Raw genomic sequence first — 24,453 nt, 5'->3', positions numbered from 1 at the left:
AAATGACCTGGACTGAAAACACAGTGACTTGTTGTGACCTTTGTACTAACTAGAGCAGTGCCAAAGTAAGCAGAAAGAGGAAAGGAGAGCTGCTAAACCCATACAGAATCGAGAATTTGACAAATAACATTGTGTAAGTTTAAGGTGTACAATAGTGTTGATTTGATACCTTTTTATGTTGCATTATGATTACCACTGTAGTATTAGCTAACTCCTCTGTCACATAATTATCATTTCTTTTTTGTAGTGAGAATAATTAAGATCTAGTCTCTTAGCAGCTTTGAAGTTTATAATACAGTATTGTTGACTATAATCACCATGCTGGGCATTAGCTCTCCAGTACTTACTTATCAACTAGTTGCAACTTTGTACCAATGACCCCAATGGTCCCAGCCCCTGGGAACCACCATCCTACTCTGTTTTTATGCCTTCAGCTTTTTTAGATTCCACATATAAGTGAGGTCATACAGTATTTGTCTTTCTCTGACTTATTTTTACTTAGCATGATGCCCTCAAGACATTTATGTTTTCACAAATAGCAGGATTTCCTTCTTTCTCATGGCTGAATATATTCCATTGTATACACATACCACTTCTTCTTTGTCCATTCATCTATTGACGGATACACGTTGTTTCCATATCTTGGCTATTGTGGATAATACTGCAATGAACACACAAGGATGTGGAAGAGATATCTGCATTTTCATGTTCATTGCAACATTATATTATACCTCTGGATGTATACCTAGAAGGGATTGCTGGGTCATATGGTAGTTCTATTTTAAATTTTTTGAGAAACCTCTATGTTTTCCATAGTGGCTAAACCAATTTACATTCCCACCAACAATGCACAAGGGTTTGTTTTCTCCACATCATTGCCAACGCTTGTTATCTCTTATCTTCTTGATGATAGACATTCTAATAGGTATGAAGTCAGATCTCATTGTGGTTTTGATTTGCATTTCCCTGGTGATTAGTGATCTTGAGCACCTTTCCATGTATCTGCTGGACATTTGGATATCTTCTTTGGAAAAATGTTCCTCTGCCCATTTTTAGTGGGATTTAACTGGATTGTTTTTGTCATTGTTGTTGTTATTGAGTTGTATAAGTTCTTTATATATTGGGGGTATTAACTCCTTGTGCCATATATGGTTTGCAAATATTTTCACCCATTCTGTTGGTTGCCTATTCATTTTGTTGATTGTTTCTTTTGCTGTACAGAAGCTTTATAGTTTGATGTGGTCTGACTTATTTAGTTTTGCTTTTGTAACTTGTACTTTTGGTGTCATATCCAAAAAATCATTGCTAAGTCCACAATGTTAAAGAGCTTTTTTTCCTATGTTTTCTTCTAGGAGTTTTATAGTATCCTGCCTTCTGTTTAAGTCTTTAGTCCATTCTAGAGTAACTTCTGTGCATGGTATGATAGGGGTCCAATTTCATTTTTCTGCATGCAGTTACTAGTTTTCCTGCCATCATTATTGAAGAGATTGTTCTTTCCTCATTGACTGCTCTTGGCTCCTGTGTCAAATATTAGTTGACCGTATATGTGAGGGTTTATTTCTGGACTCTCTATTCTGTTCCATTGGTCTATGTGTCTCTTTTTAGGCTAATAACATACTGTTTTAATTACTTTAGCTTTGTAACTAGTTTGAAATCAGGAAGTGTGATGCCCCTGGCTTTGTTCTTCTTTCTCAGGACTGCTTTAGCTCATTGTAATCTTTTGTGGTTCCATATAAATTTTAGGATTTTTTTTTTTTTACTATTCCTACGAAAAATGCCATTGGAATTTTGATAGGGATTACATTGAATCTGTAGATGGCTTTGGGTAGTATGGATATTTTAACAATATTAATTCTTCTAATCCATGAACACAGATATGCTATTTTTCCATATGTTTGTGACTTCTTCGATTTCTTTCATCAAAGTCTTGTAGTTTTTATGATAGAGATCCTTCACTTTCTTGGTTAAATTTATTCCTAAGTATTTTTTGTTTTGTTTTGTTTTTGATGCTATTGTGAGTGGGATAGGTTTTTCAATTTCTTTTTCAGATATTTCATTATTAGTGTATGAAAACACCACTAATTTCTGATGCTGATTTATATCCTGCAGCTTAATTGGATTCGTCGACTAGTTCCAACAGTTTTTTTTTTGGTTGAGTCTTTAGGATTTTCTATATGTAAGATTATATGGTATACAAATAATGACAATTTTACTTCTTACTTTATGATTTAGATGCCTTTTATTTCTTTGTCTTGCCTAATTGCTCTAGTTGGGACTTCCAGTACCATGCTGAATAAGAGTGGTAGGAGTGGGCATCCTTGTCCTGTTCCTGATATTATAGAAAAACCTTTCAGTCTTTCACTGTTGAGTGTGATTAGCTGTCGGCTTGTCACATGTGGCCTTTATTATGTTCTTTCTTTACCCAATTTGTAGAGGGTTTTTATCATGAAAAGATGCTGAATTTTGTCAAATGCTTTTTCTATATCTATTGAAATGATCATATGATTTTTACCTTTCATTCTATTAATGTGGTGTATCACATTTATTGATTTGCATGTGTTGAACCATCATTGTAACCCAGGGATAAATCTCACTTAGTGTATAATGTATTGTTAAATTTGGTTTGTTACTATTTAGTTGAAATTTTTTGCATCTATATTCATCAGAGATATTGATGTATAGTTTTCTTTTCTTGTAGTATCCTCATCTGGACTAGGACAATGTCAATTACCTTATCAAGGGTAATGCTAGATTTATAAAGTGAGTTTGGAAGTGTTCCCTCCTCTTAAATTTTTTGGAAGAACTTGAGATAGATTGGCATTAATTTTTCTTTAAATGCTTGGTAGAATTCACCAGTAAAACCTTTTGTCCTGGGCTTTTCTGTGTTGGGAGGGTTTTGTTTTGGTTTTGTTTTGTTTTTTGTTTTTTTGTATTATGGAGTCAATCTCTGTACTCTTTGGTCTGCAGAATTTCTGTTTCTTCCTAATTCAGTCTTAGCAGGTTTTATGTTTCTAGAGATTTATCTATTTCTTCTAGGGCATCCAGTTTGTTAGCATATAATTGTAGTAGAAGTCTCTTATGATCCTATGAATTTCTGTAGTATCAGTTGTAATGTTTCCTTTTTCATTTCTGACTTTATTTATTTGAGTCTTCTCTCTCTTTTTTGTTTGTCAATTTTGTTTATTTATTCAAACACTAGCGCTTAGTTTTGTTGATCTTTCCTGTGGTTTTTGTAGTCTCTATTTCACTTATTTCCACTCTGATTTTTATTTCCTTCCTTATGCTAACTTTGGGCTTAGTTTGTTCTTCTTCTTCTAGTTCCTTGAGGTATAATGTTAGGTTGTTTGAGATCTTTCTGTTTTCTTAAAATATGCATTCATCACTGTAAACCTCCTTCTCAGAACTGCTACATTTTTTAATGGATACTTATGACAGCTCTTGGCAGGAATGAAGAAAGAGTCTCACACATTCCACTTATATTCATGAAATAAATGATACAATCATGTTGATGGGGGGCTGCTTGAGGGGATATTGACAGGTGCATGTCAAGTTTTTCAATTCACATGCAATGAAGACATTTTCTCTCTTACTATTCTAAAAGGAATATTATTTCTGAAGTATTCTGATTTCACCTTTTTATCTCCTTTGATTTCTTTTTTCTGTCTGCAGCCTGTTTTTATTGTGTTCTAATACTTTTAATACCAAGAAAGAGTAATAAATAATTATTTTCATAAGAATACAAAGAAATGTGTTGCTTTTTTGTATATTGCCCTTTTACATAAAAGAGGCTCTGTTACTTGTGTAAGCTATTTACCGAAATATCTTAAAGATGTTTATACGTGAGAAAAAATGGTGTCCTCGAATGAGGACTGGTGAAAGCCAAAATGGAAAAATAAGGAGTATTTTTCAATTTTTCTAACAAGTTTGATTTGAATTTAAGGTGTAAAATCCTCTCACTTCCATAATCTGAGTTGATAACAGTACTATGTTATCATAAACAAAAATCCTCTGATATGGAGCTTCATAACTATAATTTTTTTTCTTGATTGAGACAATCAAGACAATTGTATGTTTATTCTCTACACAAGAGAGTAGATCCCATTTATACAGTACAGATTTTTTAAATGGTTATAATGTTCCTCTAACATAGATGTTGTGATGCTGACAAAGCCATCTTTCATGTCAGCGATAACCATCAGTAAGACACAAAAGCGTACCCAGTTATTGGTAGCGAAAACTGTTCCAAAATTAAATTATAATCTAAAATTTTATTCAAGTTGAGGTTAACAAGTTAAATTGAATGAACACATAGAGATTCTTATTGAATGAACCTGAATTAAGATACCAAAGACTTGAGTGGCAGACTGCTTGTATCCAAGTCCCTCCAACCAAGTCTTGTTGGCCAAAAGCCTGGTAATGAAGGAGGGCTTCTGCAGCAGCTGAATTCCCATCCTCTGTTGCAGTATAATCAAGCATGAGGTCATTCTTGATTTTGATATTTTATTTTATTTCATTCATCATATTGTATTTAGTTTTTGTTTGTTTTTTTTTTTTCAGATCTGTATCTAGGTTCTCCCCAGGCTTCCTTACCACATTCTTAAACCAAAATGTTGTTTACTTTTATCTTTTAAATAATCAGTTGGAAAAAACCTATTCCTATCAGAGTCTCAAATGTGTAGTAGGAAACTTTGAAGTAGGTCTGGAGTCAGATTACTTTAGGTCCCAATCCTGCGTCTGCACTTGACTACAAAATACATCATCTCTTTGGGCCTTGTCTCTTCTGTAAAAATGAGCAGAGTTACAGGACCTTGTGAGTCTTTTTAAGTATTCAGGAAAGTGTGTTTAGCACTCTTCATGACACATGGCAGGGGCTCAAGCAATGGTGACCACTATCATTAGTCCATAATTATAATAATCAGCGTTCCACATCTCACCAGCATCAGATCTCCTATCTTCTGACCTTTGCTTTTTTTTTTTTTTTTAATATACAGTGTAATTCTATGTTCTATTTTCCTCCTAGGTAAAGTAATTCTACATTTCTTAGTATTTCTTGGCAACTTGGACTCGTCTTTCATACAAGGCTCTCATAGATATTTCTCATAATGCAGCTGCAGCCGTGGACAGCCATACGCGATTTGACCCAAGCTACCTGCTCTTACTCCGTCTTGCTCTCTGCTTGGCACACCCCTCCTTAAAAAAATGATACAATTATAGATTCACAGTAGCTCTATACAAATGGGATGGCTCTTATTTAAAGGGAGCCCATTTCTGAAAGATTAGGAGCCATGACTTCAGATTCCTTTCTAAACTCTTAGAGGAAAAGAGTCTATGGTCCCTTGACATCACATTAAAGAATTACCTTATGTTTAACCATGTAAGTCTCCATGCTTTAGGAAGCAGTGAGAGATTTTGTTAGAAGCCCTCCTGAATTAAGTTTTTATTCCAATGTATTTTCTATAAGTTCATTACTTTTAAGCTAAAAGAAGATTATATTTTAGTTACACTATTGCTTCCTATACAATTGAAAGAAAATAATTGTATGACTCTGAAATAAAGTAATACTGAATGTACTTAGTTCAGCTATTTACTTATTCTGAACACAAGATGGAATATGCCCTAGATCAGTGATTCAGAGTTCTCCTCGGAATTGCAATGTCTTGCCACGTCTGGTTTTATATTCTCTCTACCTTTCACATGTCTTAAATTTCATCCAGTGTCTTTATTTAAAATGACAGTAAACTCTACGTTATATTATATATAAATGAATCCCCTAGGAGACTTTGTGATAATTAATCCCATGCTGAGGGATAACAAAGCCAGAAGTTTGAATCATGGCTTTGGGCAGAGAGCACTGTTTACCCTTCTCACTCGAGTTGTGAACCTTTGAAGCAAAGGGTGGTGGGGCCTGGGAAGGTCTTGAATGCATATTGAGATGTTCTTTCAGAGGCAATTCCCAAAAATGTTCTTAACTTTACTGGGGACAGTTCTGCAGTTGCTGTGTGTGCTCAGTGACATCACTGAACTAACTCAGTGAATGGTCTGTTTTATTTTATTAGCCACCCAGTTCCCTGACCATGGACTGAGGACCATGGTGAACTGACTCCCTTGGGGAAGCTCTCCGTGGTGTGCACGGTCAGGATGAGGACAGCCATTTCTTGATGCTAAGCTCACACACAGGGAGTGTGGATTTCCAACCCACCGCTTTGAGGAGAGGTCTTCCAGGGCCCCTATGCCAAAAGAAGGGAATAGAATATCCTGCCCACCTTTGGGGATTGAAAGCCAACTGGGCTGCCTTGCATGATGCCATGGCCCCTGTGGAGTTCCAGAATGGGGATGGAGGGGCTTTCCTCTCCCTCCACAACTAACTTGCAGGGCAGCCAGTGGCTGGGCTGGTTTTCCAAAAGGCTGTACAATATGATGCCTCTTCCGTGCGATCCGATGGGATGAGTCAACCCTTTTCCTGAAATCCCCCACCCCCCCCCAGACAACTTCACTTTCGTGTCACCCAACCATCCCATCCCTTCATTCTCACTCCACTCGCGTGAAATAACTAGGTTATGCCTCAGAACTCCTTGTACCGTTCCTCAATTGTTTTTGATGAGAGACAAGAATTTTAGGGCATTTATAGGCAGTTTCCAAAGCAAATCATGTACACAGAAAAAGAAAAATAGACTCGATGTTGTGTTTTTGGCACTCTTCACCGACTGTTTTAGAGACATATGTTTAAAATAAAAACCTTTAGAAATCTCTTCTTGGTGTTCCAGTGGTTCGCCTGGTTTGGTTTGTATTTTCTGAGCAATTGTTATTGTTATGATTCAATAATAATAATATCCTTTAACACTGCCCTGCGAGCAGGCAAGGCCAAGGCTGGGGAGAGTTGAAAGTCTCCGCAGCCGGTTGTGTGGCCTGCTGGCCGGCTGTGTAGCCCAGTCTTGGGAAGGTCGTGTTTGTTATTCTCCCTGGTGTTCTTTCCTCTCTTTGTAAACACACCATCTCCTTGTGTGCACTGCTCCGGTTACTCGGCGTGGGTCCTTGGGAAGTGATGCCGTGGGCTGCGTCATTGTGTTTCCCACCGTTCTTGCGAGACTCCGGCTTTGCAGGTGGGCTCCACGTCCACCCCTAGGCCAGCCCTCACACTTCTTGAGCCGCAATGCCCTGCTCGCCTGGGGCAGGCCCCCCACTTCCGAGGCTCCCAGCTGTATCAAGAGCAAAGAGGAGACGGTTTACTCCGGCCCAAAGAGCAAGCCAGCCCGCAGGAAGCATCCGTGGCACTTCATCCACAACCAGCTGCCTGCCACCTCCGAGTCCATCAGCGGCCGATTCAGTTTCACCTTCTCCGCTGCTGCCTCTCCTCATCTCGCGAGACAAGGCGGTTTCCCAGCGTGACTTCCACCTTTGTGCTGTGGACGTTTAAGGGAGGTGGTGAAGGGCCTGATGCAGAGCGAGGAAGAAGGGGAACCGCCTCGGGCGGCAGGGTGGGTGTTCAGGCTCATCCCAGGGGAGTTGAGCATCTCGGGGAAACCGCTGGTGAGGCCTCCCGAACTGGACGGGGTGTGGGTGGCTAGGTTACTCTTCCCTACGCCCAAGGTGCCTTTGGGAAAGAAGGACACCCTCTGTCCTTCCAGAGTGTGCCGTCCTCCTCCGCTGGTCCCTGGAGGGATGGCGAAGCATCCACACATGGGATGAGGTGTGTTCCAGAGAGTTATTACCAACCGGGCCGCCAGCATTCAGGTTCTTGTTGGGCAAGGTGGCTGTGCAGATTGGGGCCAGCTTACCCCACCCTCCCTCCAGCAGGCACCCAAAGAGCATCTTCACCTTCCAGGAGCTATGCCCCAGAGCAGGGAGCGGGCAGCACCAAAATAACCGCTTGGTTTCCCTCCTTCCAAATCACAAGCCGTCTGTGAGGAGACACTTGAAGACCACGTCATCTCACTCCTCATCCAGATTCCCACCTAGATTAGCCCCCAGTGATGGAGTGGGTCAGCGGGGAAGTCAGGCAGCACCTGGACGAGGTGATCAACGTTAACATCAGCAGGAGCGACAGATGGATGCCCTGTGTCTCCACGTGGGCTACCTGGAGGAGGATGCATCACCTAGGAAGCATGTTGGTTGCGAATGTGTAACCTCAGTGAATCACAAGGAAATAACAGACAAACCCAAATGAGGAACATTTTCTTTAAAAAAGGGAGGGGGACTGTATTCTTCCCAAATGTCAAAGTCAGTTAAAAAGAAATGCAGCAGGGGCTTCCCTGGTGGCGCATGGTTGGGAGTCCGCCTGCCGATGCAGGGGACACAGGTTCATGCCCCGGTCCGGGAGGATCCCACATGCCGCGGAGCGGCTGGGCCCGTGAGCCATGGCCGCTGAGCCTGCGCGTCCAGAGCCTGTGCTCCGTGATGGGGGAGGCCACAACAGTGAGAGGCCCACGTACCGCAAAAAAAAAAAAAAAAAAAAAAAAAGAAGGAAATGTTTGAAATTCAAGAAGGCTAAGGGTCATGGTGCAGCATCAAGAGCAGAGGGATGGCAGCGGTCTGAGATCAGATGTGGCGATGGTTGCACAACTCTGAAAGATATGAAACTCACTAGGTTGTACATTTTGAATGGGCGAATTGTATGGTATGTGAATTGTTTCTCAAAGTTGTTAATATTTAAAAAAAAAAAAAGAGCAAGAGGACAGGACCACCTAGTGCAATACCTGATGCTGGACTGGATTCTATTCTGGAGGGGAATAAATGCTACAAAGAGCATCACTGAGTCAGCTGTGGGCGTCAGAATATGAATGAAGAGCAAAGAGAAGTATTGCATCACTGTGACGTTTACTGACATTAACAACTGTAGCGCCGTTAGGAGAACAGCCCTGTTTGTAGGAGATACACGGCTAAGTATGTAGGGGCAAGGGGCCATGATGTGTGTAACCACCCTCAAATGGTTTAGGAAAAAACGTGTGTGTGTGTGTGTGTGTGTGTGTGTGTGTGGTGCATTCACGTGGAGTAGGGGGTGGGTTGAGGAGAAACAGAGACAGAGATACAGAGACAGAGACAGCAAGCAAGTCAGAGCGTGCGCTAGCACGAGGGATAAAGCAAACGGCTAAAGTGTAACAACAGACTAAAGCTCTTTTTTATTTCAATGCACATTACTGGGCCCAGGTCACCCAAGATGCTGACTCCCTGGCCTGAGGTAGGTCCAGGCTCCTCTGAGATCTGAGGCTGAGGTCCCGGACGAGAGTCCGAAATTCTCTGGTGTCTGGGCCCCAAGCGTCTGCTGACACACGCCTTGGGAATATTCTCCAAACAGTCCAAGAGATTGAATCAGCATCGTGATTTTTTCACACTTTTCTTCCTCCATTAACTAAAACGTATTTATTCTGAAATCTTTTAAGTATATTCAAGAACACAGAAAATATTCATCCTCCCAGATGTCAGTGGTTCTCAACTGCGGGTGACTTTGCCTCCCAGGGGAGGTTCGGCCATGCCTGGAGAGAGTTTGGGTTGTCACAAATGGGGATTGTTAACAGGCACATAGAGGCCAGGGATGCTGCTAAACACCCCGCATCCTGCACAGGACAGCCTCCAGCACAGGGTTATGCAGTGCCAAAGTCAACAGTACCAAGTTTGAGAGACCTGTGCAGACACCCATCACCCAGATTCAATACGTTTTAAGACTGAGGTCGTTTAAACAGACATCAGACATCATGTCATTTTACCCCTCCACATGTTAATATGCATTTCTACAATAAAATGGAATTTTCTTATGTAACCACGGTGCCACTGTCACACCCAGAAAAATGAATAATAATTCCCCAGGACTGGTCTAGATAATAACCAGTCCAGATTCACATGTCCTGGGACAAACAATGCTCAGACCTCCAGAGAGTTGAAATGTGATTATTGACTTTTGGAAATGTCCAGGCTTATGGGAAAAATAAAGAGTGCTAACTTGACATTTTATCCATTTTCTAGTTTGATTCATTTCCTCAGTCTTCTGAGTATAGGATACATAATTGTTTTCTGACCCCCAAGAAGTGCTGATTCATTCAGTAAGCTTGTAGGTGATTATATTCTTTTTTTTTTATTATTCGTGAAACTATTAGGAGAGATTACTGAGACAGATCATTGTAAATTACATTTTTTCATCATTCAGCTGTGCTTTCCTCCTCCTCAATATATCTGGCTATTTTTTTCCCCAGACACATGGAAAGCTTTCAGCTTTTAATGAAGAACTCCTTTCTGGAGCATGTTTTTAGAATATGAGTTTAGTAGCACACATGATGTAATCCCAATTCCCAACTTTGCGTGCAAGATGGTTGTGTGAAAATGAAACCATAAATCCCATCTGAATTCTAGTTGCTGGGTTCTTTAGAGGAAGTATTCTTCTGTTTTCCTTTTTTTAAAGAAACCGCAGTTCTTTGTCATCTGAGAAACAGATCCATGGCTGAGAAGCCAGAAATATTGGAAGCATGTTTGTCGTTTTTTCTGGCCAAAGTTTGTCCAGAGAAACGAAGTAATGCTCTGGGCTGGGCGCATTGAGTAGGTATCCATTTTTGCCCTGTACCCAGGACATCTGGGAGACTTCACAGTGGAGAGGTTACATCTAGAAGAAAAAAGTTCTAACTCTTTGCTGAGTGCTATAAAGTTTGTCATTGCTGTAACACCAGCAGCTTTTTAATTTTTTTTTTAACACACTCCAAGTAAGGAATACATTCTTGGATAGCCCGTGAGCCCTGAAGATTTCGTAAGTGTAATGGATTACTGCTTCAATCAAATATGAACCAATTCATCACCCAGGTCATGGTTCTTAACCAATTTCACAATTTGAAACCGTGATACCTACTAAAGATCTCTGTTTTTCATGACCTAGGGTGGGATTTTGCCATCTATTGCGTTACGTAACTAAATCAACGAGGTCTTCCATATCACCCTATCTTAAGAATAATGAAAACAACATTATATATCCCAACCATCGTTCTGACTAAGCTACTTAAGTACTTGTAGAAAATTAGCTGTTAGAATTAGCCAAACTCTTCTGTGACCTAGGGAGTTGAAATTGAATAAGAAATTAAGGCACTGTGAACAGTGTCCATTTACCCTCGCAGGGCCCCCATGGAGGAGGTGAAGAGTTCAGACACCCAGCGGTGGGGGTGTTGATTAGTGTGGCCTTTCTCCTGGAGAGAAATCCATCAATGGCCCATCGTCATCCATGTCTGTTCTTTGGTCCCTCTTCTCTGAAAGTTCCACAGCATCAGGTCTGAATGCAGAACCCTCCCAGATACAAAAAAAAAGAAAGAAAGAATATGGGCCCAGTTGCTGATCAGGTAGTAAATCCACTAAGCATTTAGAAAGCAGATACTGGCAAACAGAAATATTCACCTTGGGTATTACAGTACTTTTTGTTGTGGTTTCTTTTTTGTTTTTTTAAACGAAAATAGAAGAATACGTCCTGTGAAGAATACAGCAGCTAGAATTCAGATGGGATTTATGATTTCATTTTATAATTTTATATTTTACAGCCCTTCACTGAATCCCAAAGATCTGTATTTTTTAAACAGGTCTCTCATGGGCATTGGTGCCCACTCCATGCTGGCAGAAATCCATGGCATTTGGGGCTCTGTCAGACTCAGAGCAGGAAAGGGGGTGGTGTCAGTGACTTGGGCTCCACACACCCAGGTTCACACCTGGTGACCCTTTTTAAAAAAGGAAAAAGAGGGCTTCCCTGGTGGCGCAGTGGTTGAGAGTCCGCCTGCCGATGCAGGGGACACGGGTTCGTGCCCCGGTCTGGGAGGATCCCACATGCCGCGGAGCGGCTGGGCCCGTGAGCCATGGCCGCTGAGCCTGCGCGTCCGGAGCCTGTCCTCCGCAACGGGAGAGGCCACAACAGTGAGAGGCCCGCGTAACGCATAAAAAAAAAAAAAAAAAAAAAGGAAAAAGACACCCATTTTTAAACCCAAGCACATCACTTGCTAGCATCAGCGGGGTGTCTGAGCAGTTCCATGGCAGATTTAGGGAGCTTGAAAAGTGAGGGTCCTTTTCCCTACCCTTGGTCACTCCTGGCTTCTCTCTCTTGGTGCTGATGGTATGAAAATTTGCAGAGCAGAACTCTCTTTGAGCAAGCAGAAGGGAACACATTTGATCGAACACACATTCTGAGAGTTTGGTTCCGTGTAGGTCAGTGTTTAAGAGAGCCCAGCTGGCTGGTCTGCAGGTCTGCCTGGGAGCTGGCGGGCTGGCTGTTGCTGGGGCCAAGAACATCCCCTCTTCTGCCTCAGAGCACCAATTAATAAAGTTCCTCACTGAACGATGTGGGTGAGAAAAACGGGCTGAAGTGCATCCAACTTTCTGTAGAACAGCTTCCCAGGTCATCAGACCTGCAGCCTTGCTGGGCTCCCAGCCTCGGGCCGAGTGGAAGATGCCAGGTGACACCCGAAGCCCCTCAAGTATCAGCTGCTATGACGAAGGTCCATCCGTGTAGACCAGTCGTCTTATTCTTCAGGTTTAAAGCTGTGAGTCCAAGGATTTAAAGGTGTTTTGATTTGGTGGTTCCAAATAAATCTGACTTTTTAAATTTTTTTTTCTTTTTGCGGTACGTGGGCCTCTTACCGTTGTGGCCTCTCCCGTTGCGGAGCACAGGCTCCGGACGTGCAGGCTCAGCGGCCACGGCTCACGGGCCCAGCCGCTCCACAGCATGTGGGATCCTCCCGGATCGGGGCACGAACCCGCGTCCCCCACATCAGCAGGCGGACTCTCAACCACTGCGCCACCAGGGAAGCCCTAGACTTTTTTTAAAGCTACACATTGAGAAAATGCTCTTTGAAGATTTAAAAAAAAAATGTATATTATTTGTTCCACGCTATGAAGAAAAGGCCAGATCTGTTCTAGGTGGCGGAACTTTTAAGGGTCAAAGCATCTTTTATCTGTGAGATTGTGTGTGTGTGTGTGTGTGTGTGTGTGTGTGTGTTTTGGGGGGCGGTGGTGGTTTTTGGTTTTGGGAGTAGGAAGAAACACTTTCTCATACCCTAAAAAAGCAGCAATTCCATAATGACTCAGTATTGCCTCTGAGCGCCTTTGATGTATTTTTCTCATTCTTGATATTTACATTCCTTCAAAAAATGTTTCATGGAGCATCTCCTGTGTTTCAGGCCCGAATCTAAGGGCTGACGATACAGAGGGGATCAGACAGATGAGGCCCCTGCCCTAATGGGGGATGCACACCTCAAATAAGTCACAGAGCAAATAAGCAGTCCATGTGATGAGCAGAGAAGTAGCAGGATCCTGCAGGAGGGGCGACAAGGAGAAGCAGGTACAGAAAGCGTCCGGCGGGGACGGCTGCTCCAGGAAACGCCATTTAGGGTGAGGGCTGCTGGTAGTCTTTGCGGGGCAGAGAAAGAGGGAAGAATGTTCCAGACTAAGAGAAGAAGGATAGAAGTGAACAGCGCCTAAGTGAAGTGAGCTGGACCCTGGGGGCCGGGGGGCAGGGGGGCAGTCCACTCTATGGAAGTTAAAATTGATTCTGGGATCTGGAAGAAGCAGTACATGATTCTAAGTGAGAGAGTGATGTGATCTGGTTTTTATTTTAAAAACTTGACAGTCTGGCTCGTGTGAAATCTGGATGGGAACGGGGTAAGGGTAAAAACAGGAGGCTGGCATACAGGCCATCACAGAAGGGCGGGTGTGGGAGACGGTGACTTGGACCAGGGGGATGGGCGGGGAGACTGGTAGAAGCCGACCAGCTTACTAAAAATAATCATTGCTTACATTCATTGAGCACATGGCTATAGGCGTTTAATGTATATTATCTTCACAACAACCCTACGAGGATGTCCTATTATTCCCATTTTAGATGAGGAAACTCCAGTAACACAAGGTCAAATTTTATGCCCAAGGTCACAAGAGAAGAAAATGGCAGAACCAGATTTGCCCTCAACCACTGTTGATTCTCTGTTGCCAAAGGTGTATTTTGAAGGTAGATTTGTCTACCTTCAAATTTTTATTACTTGGTAATATATCATCAGCCCAAGCATTCCGCAGATACTGACTGAAAGCCTTTGGGGAGCCGGTAACTGCCTTAGAGGCTAGAGCCCCAAAACTGATTAAGGAACACCCCCCACCACCACCAAACCTTGTAGCCCTGAGCCCAGGGGAGACTCTTCTCTCAGCTTCAGTCCCTCTGTGCCCTCCATTGAGTTATTCAATACGGTAAAAGCAGTCCTTCGAATAATCAATCAAGGGTTTTGTTGGAGGGGAGGGAAGCATGTCTTTCCACGTACAAGTGATGGCCACAGGCTGGGTGTAACATATGTTAGCACCTAACAGCCTCAGTCTCTTGCCACTTGGTAGCTCTGTGACCTTGGACAAATGTCCTAACACCTCTGAGCCTCAGTTTCTACATCTGTAAAATGGCCAGAATGCCAACCTCACATTGTTATTGTAAAGATTTAAAGAACCACTGGTTGTAACATGTCTCTGCACAATGTGGACCAGACGGGGGTTGGTGAGCAGCAGCTCATAAATACCACCTGCGTGGAGGGCAAGATGGGCAACTAGGAAATGCATAAAGTTGCCTCGGCTTCTGGTGTCAAACTTACTTGATTATTTTCAAATGATGGTTAGCACCAGTGAGTAAATATAAATAGGCTTGATTCTTCATTTACCTGCACTACTGAAATTTTCATACACCTCTCTGTGGAATAGTGTCAACCTTCCCTACACCAGTACACATAAAATCACCACACTTACGTGATTATTCCTCCGGCTAGATGTGAACAGAATCCTGATGCATATCATTCCTAACTGTGCCTTTCCATTTGGAGCCCGTGGAAATAAATGGGAAATGGACAGACCACCCAAGCCAAGCTACAATTTCTAATTGTTTTCAAAGTCAGGTATTGGCATATTAAATACAGTGTCTATTTAAGGGGAGATGAGCACAAAAGGCAAGTGTGTAAGTGTGGCAGGAAGAGTTGGATGGCAAAATCGGATAATCTATACAGTACTATCTGTGCAACCATGGATGAGTCACTTAACCTCTCTGAGCCTAAGTTCCTCATCTCTAAACAGGCATCTGCCGACTATGGCTGTTGTAAAAGTTAAATAAAACAATGCCTATAAAGTGCTTTTGCTTAGTAAAGAGTTCAAACAAATATTATCTACTGCTGCTGCTATTACAGCCAACTGGTATTTTTCAAAAGGAAGAGGAAAGTTCTAAAGCCTAAAGAGAACGGTTGTTTTGCCTATGTTGGCGGTGATGTTTGAAGACCACAATGGAAGCTAACCTATAGAACCTATTTTTGCAATCCTTTCTGAGAGAAGTGGGTGTGGGGCTTTATTTACCTTTGGAAATAAGAGTTTACTGGGTTTTCAACTTTTCCTGTTTTACAGCCCTATTTTTCTAAAAATTACGTTAATTAGGTTTGATAGATCTCATACTATGAAGACAGTCTTATCACATCAAGAACAGCCTAGAACAGGGAATTCCCTGGCGGTCCAGTGATTAAGACTCGGCGCTTTCACTGCTGTGGCGGGTTCGATCCCTGGTCGGGGAACTAAGATACCGAAAGCCACGTGGCACAGCCCCCCAAGAAAACAGCCTAGAACAGTTGTAAGCCCACAGGCAAAAGACTCTCGAACACAGATGGTCATTTAAAAGGGGGAAAAGTAGCCCAAAGCTTTAGGCCCATGTAGAATGACAGCTGTGAAGCTATAAAGGCAGGAACCCACCGTTTTTCACGTGCTTTCATCTTCCAGCTGGAAAACGCAGTTGGCACATCAGGCCTGCTGTTCTTAAAGAGATTTCCACTGAGTCTAAAACTGTCCACAGTGGCATATGTAATCTGTTCACTTCATGAATGGAGAGGGTCATCTGAATAGTCGGAAATGTCAGGAATAGCAACATATTTCAGTGTCAGTGCCACAGGATTGGATCCAAAATTCTGTGTACTTGTGACTTAAAATGGAAGCAGTATAGTAAGAAATTATTTTGCAGGAAACGTAATTGTCCCCTACAGTTTCTAAAATGCTGTATCAACAGTTTTATTTATTATGGTTTGTGAAACTAAATGAGAAAGAGCTGGAGAAAGGGAACTTTTTTTCTTAATTCCAGGAAAAAAAAGTTGTTTTGATCATTTTGAGTCTCTTAGTAAATGGAAAATAACAAAAGAAAACCAAATGTAAATGCTTCATTGTTTGTACAGATGTACAGATCCCTAAATTGTTGGGATCCCAAAATGCTGAAATCGTAACCAAAAATAATTTGAATTTTATAGCTAAATTGAATTGAGTGCTAAGAGAAACAGCATAAGCCCCATTAGCATTGTGGGAGAAATGATTTCAGAAAAAGAGGGAATATGATTTGCCGCTGCTTTTTTTTCAGACCTTCAGAATCATGTCTTCCTGGCAAGGCAGTGTTGACCAGTGGTTAGGATGAGGCTGGCTTTGGAGCCAAGGAGAGACAAGTTCAGTCTCTACCAGCACGGCTATGCGGCTTTGGACAAATCACTTCACTTCTCTGAGTGTTTTCCTCTTCCTGGTTAGGCAGTTGATAACAGTCCCTACCACACAGCGTCTCTGCCAGGAAAGAGTAAGAAAGTGCAGTTGACAAGCAGGTGGACCAGGGCCCGACACACTCTGATCCAACAAAAGGCAGGAGCTGGAGGGAGGTGGACAAGCTGATGAAGGTGACAAGACGGGGATGGCGATGCAGTGGTGCTTTGCTTTCACTCCCCAAATCAAGAACCCAGGGCATAAGCTATTTAACAGGTTATGATGACTCTTCCCACAAGGAAAACAAAAATCATAAATATTTGCAAAAACCACATTCTGAAAGAGATTCAACCAAAGCTCAGATGTAGAAAATACCACATCTCTGATTCTTTTTCTTAGTTTCCACTTCCTTCCTATCATTTCATACCTCAATGCACTGTCTTTATAGGGAATTATTCAGTTGTCTGATCTCTCCGTAAAACAGTCCAGAAGATCCAATGACATCCAATGACATCAGAGTCCCATGATTCTAACCAGGCTAGCGTTTTCACTAAAAAACAGAGTGAGTTCTTCCAGAGTATGAAAGAATCCAGAATCCGGTCCGGGTACATATTGGCTTTTTTTCCCTCAATCTTTTCTCTGTCTTTACCTAGCTCTGGTTGAGGAATAGATAATTTTCCATAAAGGATATTCTTTTTAGTAACTGGGAAAGTCCTGATCATGATTTTTAATTATGATTTTTATCGTGTGCTGCGTTTTGTTAACGCTCCAAGCAGTTCATCCCTCACGTGCAAGTCTTTGTAGCTGTACTTCCAAATTCTCATAAAAGAAAACCATTACCCAAATTTATCTATGAATGATTTTGTGATTTGTGGAATAATAACTTGCGGTGGAGTAAATCTTCAGCAGAAAACTGGGTTGGGTCCTTTGAACACCAAATGGGTTTCGCTAGGAAGATCACTGAAGCCTCCAGTGTGTGTGTGATTTAACTGCAGAGTATCTGAAGTGCCTTCTGATGTTCATTGACAAACAAGAGCTGTCTTATGATGCTTTTGCTCGAATATGTTGCATAGAATAATTAAACCCGCAAACCAGACGCAGAGCCTTCAAAGAAATAATGGGAGAAAGGTGACATGTCATCAGTGAGATTTTCAGATTCTAGGTAATTGATGCCAATCTTTAAGCTTTCCTTTCCCTGTTTCTCTCATTTAAGCAGTCCTAACGTTGAGGTCAAGTTGTCAGGGTGGTCCTGACAGCACTGGGAACTCTTGAAATAACAAGGAAGTGAATGTGATTATCCATACCCCCCACACCCCCTCCACGATCGGTGACAACAATTTCAAACCAAAAAGAGAAGTAAGAAATTTAAAAAATGAAAGAAATTTCTTTCAATTTTTCATTGATCCAATTAGTTTGAATACATTCTATCCAAACTGAGTCGCTTTTCTGTGATAACGATTCCGTTTGTGCCCTCTATTTATGGGTTAAGCGTTTACTGTGAGCTAGGCATCGTGGTAGGCTTAGGGATGTAGCTTTTGCCCCTTAGCTCAACCCAACGTGGGCGAACACAAGCCAACAAGAAACAGAACAGAACAGGGGAAATTCTGTAACAGAACCTTGTTAGAGCACAAGAGAGGGATAGTTAACTCATTCCAAAGGTGGGCTAGAGAAAGGGCTCCCTTTCAGATGTAAAACTGAGCAAGTATTTCTTCCTGCTTTCCTATGCTTTGGGGAATAAACTATGTCATTTTGGTGAAATCCACCTCATTTAAGAATATAACTAAATTATACAACGGTAAATTTAGAGTAGGATCATTTCAACATTGTTCTAAAAGAAGCAATTTGGGGCATAATGGTTCTTATTTCGATACTGAAATCATTTCAGGAATGCAACAGATTTTATAAGGAGGTACGGTATCTACATCATAGTGTTTCAGTGTAAATTCTAAATGATCATTTTAAGCCCTATCCATCCAAAGACTTTGAAATCAGAAAACACAATCGTCGACTGGAAAGGAAAAGATTTTACTCGTCCTCACATAAAGCAGGCGTGTGCTGAGCGTCTGCATCTTTTTTTTTTTAACATCTTTATTGGAGTATAATTACTTTACAATGGTGTGTTAGTTTCTGCTTTATAACAAAGTGAATCAGTTATACATATACATATGTTCCCATATCTCATCCCTCTTGCGTCTCCCCCCCTCCCACCCTCCCTATCCCACCCCTCCAGGCGGTCACAAAGCACCGAGCTGATCTCCCTGGGCTGTGCAGCTGCTTCCCACTAGCTACCTACTTTACACTTGGTAGTGTATATATGTCCACGGCACTCTCTCACTTTGTCACAGCTTACCCTTCCCCCTCCCCATATCCTCAAGTCCATTCTCTAGTAGGTCTGTGTCTTTACTCCCGTCTTACCTCTAGGTTCTTCATGACTTTTTTTTTTCTTAAATCCCATATATATGTGTTAGCATACGGTATTTGTCTTTCTCTTTCTGACTCACTTCACTCTGTATGACAGACTCTAGGTCCATCCACCTCACTACAGATAACTCAGTTTCGTTTCATTGCAGCTCTAGTTACAATAGCCAGGAGATGGAAACAACCTAAATGTCCATCATCAGATGAATGGATAAAGAAGATGTGGCACATATATACAATGGAATATTACTCAGCCATAAAATGAGCGTCTGCATCTTTGTCTTCACTCCAAGCCCCTTCCTACACCTTAGGTTCACAGAGTCGGCTGCTTGCTGGAATATCTAAAAGACTGGGCTCAGGGCCCTCACACTCAACACGGCCAAGGCTGAACTCACCCTCTTCTTTCCCTCCTTTAGGAATTACCCGTCTCAGTTGACAGCTGAGGTTCCTAAGTCTGCCCATCTCCTGAATTTCCCATCCCAAAGGCTCCTGTCCTGGTCTGACCCTTTGTTTTTATGCTCACACCAGCCTCCTAATTAACCTTCCCACTGCCTGTTTGTCTTTTCTCCCTCAGAGCCTTATCTACACGACTGTCAGAGGGGCCTTTAGCTCCAAAGATTTCATCTGCTCAGGTCACTGCCACGGTTCCCCATCGCGCGATAAAGTCAGTGACTCCTGTCCCCAACCTGCCGATCTGAACAGCAGCACGTCTCCCCACCTCAAACCCTGCACCTCAACAACTTGAAACACCATAGAGTTTTACATCCCCTGTGCCCATCCCTCACTAGCATCTGTTCCTGTACCCTCCATGCCTCCATGCCTTTGAGGATGTAGTAACTTTTTCTGGAATGCTCTCTTCTTCTTTCTTCCCCACCTCCCCACCTCACTAAGCCCCTCTCAGCCTGACTCCTTCTTCCCCATCTTGCACGACTCACTTGGATACCAACTCCCCGGGGTTAGAAGCCTTTCCTTGAATTCCCACAGTGCTTTAGGTGTATCTCTGTCACGGGGCTCTGATCACTCTCTGGGTCTGTCCTCCACTCGATGGTGAGCTCTTGGGGTCTTATACCCAATGTCCCACACAATAAATGTTGGTGAAATGAGAGAATATTGAGGTGTCACTTGCAACAGAAAACAAATGGAAAACAGGAAAATCAATTCCTGGCATTTTATTTTCTGGCCTAGAGAGGAACAGAATGCCTCGTTAGATCAGGTAATCTAATAAGCAGAGAAAAAGAATGTTCTCATGAAATTATGCATTCATCTTCTGTCTCCATTTGCTGACATACAGAATCCATGTAATTGGATTTTCTCCTTGGGGAAATCTAAGGGAAATAGGTCCACTACTGTCACATTTCCAATATGGCCATCGTCCACCCACCTTTCTCAGCTTTCTCAAGGGAACTTTGACTTCCGGCCCCTTTTAAATTAGACACGCATCTCAGAAAACTTTAACTGCGTGCCTTCCCAGTTTCATCCTGGCTCCTTGGCAGGTCATGGTACCTAAGAAGGATGTGAGTCACGTGTTACCGGGTTTGGGAGGGGATAACCCTAGACAAAGGGAGAGTGTGCCTGCAGCATTCCCCTCAAATCCAGTCATCCATGCGTCCACCCATCCACCCACCCACCCATCCATCCATCCGTTATCCCGCTCAGCATGTATTTATCCAGCACCTGGTACAGCGCCTATAGCAGGCACTCAGCAGTTATCCTTGGTCAGCCCCCAAAAGCAGCGCCACACAGTAAGAGAGCAAGTTCTGAAGCAAAACCACCTGGATGCTACCACATGCAGTGTGACCTTGGGCAGGTCAGCTCACCTCCCTGTCTCAGCATCCTTTTTAAGTTGGGATAAAATTAGCAGCTAACCCACAGAGCCAGAATCCAGCAATACGTATAAAGGGCTTATCACAGTGCCTGGGCTGGGGTCACAGTGAGCACAGAGCCTTCTTTTGGCTTAAATTCTTCAGGGGATATAGATGAATAAATAAACAGGTGAAGAAACAAACTAGGAAACCGAAGGGGGTCTGTGATGTGGAGAATGCTGGTGGTGGAGGCTACTGAGATCAGATGACCTGGAAAGGGCCCTCTGCAAAGATGTTTAAACTCATACCTGTAGGATGGAAAAGAGCCAGCTGGAGGGTGGTCCGGGCCCAAGGCAGACCAAATGCAAAGGCCCTAAGGGGGAGAGGGTATGGAATGTTCTAGAATGAGGCAGAAGGCGTGTTGGCTGGGAGAGAGCAAGCCACAAGGAAGGTAGGCGTCATGCACTAGGAGGGTGAGGTTGTGAGCACTTGGGAGGTGGTGGAAGGCTTTGGGGTTGTATCCAAGTGGGATGGGGAGCCGTTCAAGGGTTTTCAGCGGGGCAGTGGTATGACCCCAGCGTGGGACCTGGACACTGTCACCGCCCTGGGCTCTTCACAGCCTAAGGGAAACATGTGGTGGACCGCCTGGCACTGAGACGAAATCGGAGTCGAGAGGGGGTGGGTTCTGATAGCGGTGTGGGGATGTACAAGTCCCAGTTCCCAGACCCACGGGACGGAGCGTCGGCCTCAGAGGCCAGGCCATGTGGCTTCCCTCCATCTCCTGTTCCAGTCCCTTGTGGGAAACTGAGGCTTGAGAAAGCTCTGGATTTTCTGAGCTCTCCGTCCTGGGCCTGCTGTGGGAAAGGCCGAGGCTCCGTCCTCACGGAGCATCAGCCCCCGTCTGGGCCCCGTGTGGGAAGATGTGCCACTCACAGTGGTATCAGTGTGTCTGAGCTGTGTCGGCGTTTCTTTTCCAGACTCTGAGGAAAACTCAAAAAGGAGTGTGTCCTTCAGTGTCTTAGCTGTAGGGGGACACTCTCAGGCTGTCCTCAGGAGCCCCCATTTCAACCTCTGTCAGTAAAAGGAGACATAGGATAGGACTGAAGAACTCGCTAGAGCTCAAAGTATGAGGGCGCTTGTACTTCTGTTTAAGTGGCATTTGGACACAATGAAAAACAGTGGGGCTCCTTAGGCAGAAATATTCATGGGTCTTTGTCTTACTGGACTGAGTGACATTTTAAAACTTCATCATTCATTTTACTGCCATTAAAGCCCCACATTCTTGGTGTCCACCAGCTCGCTGACTGCAGTCTACCAAATGTTCATCCTGCCACATCTCCGGCTTTCCAGACGGATTTTCCGTGTTTCTCATCTGTGAAGGGAATCATCTTCTCGGACATCCATCTTTCAGTTAGAAAGCCTTGCAATTCTCTGTCTTTGGTCTACAAATTCCTCCTCTTTGTGCTACGGTTCTTAGTATTAAGTATATTCATATACCTTGATTCGTCCAAAAGGAGGATCCAACATTGTTAGGAACAGAATTACTAAATTATTCATAAACGATAAGTAAAATAAAATGATTATTGAATAGTAAAGCATTAATAAGTAATCATAATTTCAATTATATTAAATTTTCCTTTTCGCCTTTCTCTGTGATCTTGAAGCTTACTAAGCTCCCTCCTTCACCAAAACCGTTAGGCCTTGACGGGTCCCACCTCACTCAGGCGATGGCTTCTGTCCTCGCTGTCACCTGTGCTCTGGGCGCCGGCCACCTGTTGCTCTGCAGCTCTGCCCCCTGCCCCTCTCTGTCCCCATCTCTCCAGCCTGTCCCTTTAGATGACCCCCTCGCCTCTTCACACCCCACCTCTCTGCTCCCCTTTAGAACCACCCTCTGGAAAATGTCCATGATCTCCCCTGTCCCCACCTCCTGGGCCCACCCCTGCAGCTGCCCCGGCAAGGTCGCCAGCCTCCTACCCCTTCCTGAACTCTCGGCCACGTGAAGCACGACCACCAGCTCCTTCTCCAAACCCCCATCACACACCCCCCCCCCCCCCCCCACCGCCGCATGCCCTCCTTCCTCTGCTTCTGACCTCCAGGCGGGGCTGCTGGCAGCGAGCCTGCCCCGGGGACCCTGTGACACACCGAGGAGGGACGCTTAGGAGATGGGAATTTGAGGCCAAAAGCCGCAGGGAGGTTAACCTCCTCCAGCCAGGTTTATCTCCTCCTGAGCAGAGGGAAACGTGAGGGGTGCGGAAGGGTCTGTGAGCTTTGTCAGTGAGTGTGAGAGGCTGTCTGCCTTTTAGATTTCCGACACTTTCTTCTCAAACACTCGCTGTTAAGTAGAGTGCAACTCAGACCCGCTGTGAGGGTCTAACTGATTTAAACCAGGCATGTCCTAAATAAATTGAAACCCATATAAAACGAGGAGGTGACTCTCAGTTCTGGACTCGGCTGGGGGAGGGTCTGAGAAATCTGACTTCGTAAGAAACGCTCTCTCATCTGTTAACATGTTACATTTGCAGCGTTGCTGCTTTGATTTCTTCCCTTCCACATTTATCAGGACTCCGGTTGCAAAACCCAACTGGAACCAGCTGAAGCAAACGAGAGGGGGTTCTTGAGGAAAAGGAGAGGCAAAGTGGGCCCCCAAGGCAGCTGGAAGATTTCCTCTTTTCTGTCCTTTGTCGCAGCTGGTGATGGCTGGGTTTTCCCCGGGGCAGCGTCCTCCTGCAGCCAGGGCCAGGCCGAAGGAGGCCCTGAGTGCATTTGTGTGTAGCTTTGAGAACAAAGAGGAAAGACCTCTTCTCCAGAAGCCCTAGCTCCAGGCAGGCCGCAGGGAAGCTTAGAGATTGGTTAGCTTGGGTCCCACACTCATCTCGGGACTGGGGGTGGAGCGACCCCAGCAGAACCTAGTGGTGCAAAGGGCATTCCCTGGGCAGGAAGGGCCAACAGCAGCATTGCTGCGTGCTGAACCTCCTACGAAATCCAGTATTTAAAACAACTCTCGACTCGTTATTGCCCAGACAGATAAAATCCAGAGATGTTTAGAGCTCTTCCCTGCTTCCCACCAACCTGGCTCCCCAGATTCCAGACCTTTGGGTCTCCTGGCCTTGCCATCCTCTGTCTGGAATCCCCTTCTCCCAGCCCTCCTTTGCCTGGCTGACTCCCCCTGTGTTCTCTCTAAAGCCTCCCCTTTTCACTACCCTCCACCTGCTGTGCGTCCTTTCACCCACTAAGACTCTGTTCCTGCCTCTGTGACAGCCCTCCCCTCACTGTCTTATGTTTTGTCTGTCACCTCACCAGGCGGTGTCCTTATTTATCTTTATATCCCAGCAGCTGGTACAGCACCCAGCACGTAGTTGGTGCACAGGAAATACTTGCTGCAGTGATGTTGAGAAGGATAGAATGTGCATATGACAGCAGAAATCATAAAATAGTCTAAAACCTAAACAAACTCAGGCTTTGCTACCATCAGTGAAGATGTAGTAGTTTGCACGCAGTTTTAGTTAGGGTAAATAGAGGTGTTGCTTCTCTACCAAGTCATCTTAGAAATTCAGTACTTCCACGTGTCCAAAATCATTTTTCCTTACCTCCTACAGCACTGTTTCTAACATTTCATTGTTGTTTTATTTAAGTAAATTTATTTATTTTTGGCTGTGTTGGGTCTTTGTTGCTGCGTGTGGGCTTTCTCTAGTTGCGGCAAGCGGGGGCCTCTCTTGTTGCAGAGCATGGGCTCTAGGCGCACAGCCTCAGTAGTTGTGGCTCA

General features: G+C 43.8%; 1 protein-coding gene across 1 annotated transcript in view; it reads left to right on the top strand.

Annotated features, from left to right (window-relative positions):
• ADAM12 (ADAM metallopeptidase domain 12) overlaps positions 1 to 24,453 on the top strand; it is a 408,492-nt gene that overhangs the window by 243,248 nt on the left and 140,791 nt on the right. The gene's annotated exons all lie outside the window — the stretch shown is intronic.

This window comes from Phocoena sinus, chromosome 16, assembly GCF_008692025.1.
Source record: "Phocoena sinus isolate mPhoSin1 chromosome 16, mPhoSin1.pri, whole genome shotgun sequence".
In the NCBI taxonomy this organism is placed as follows: domain Eukaryota; kingdom Metazoa; phylum Chordata; class Mammalia; order Artiodactyla; family Phocoenidae; genus Phocoena; species Phocoena sinus.
Note: the sequence above shows the minus strand (reverse complement) of the source record. Positions and strands in the feature narration are given on the sequence as shown.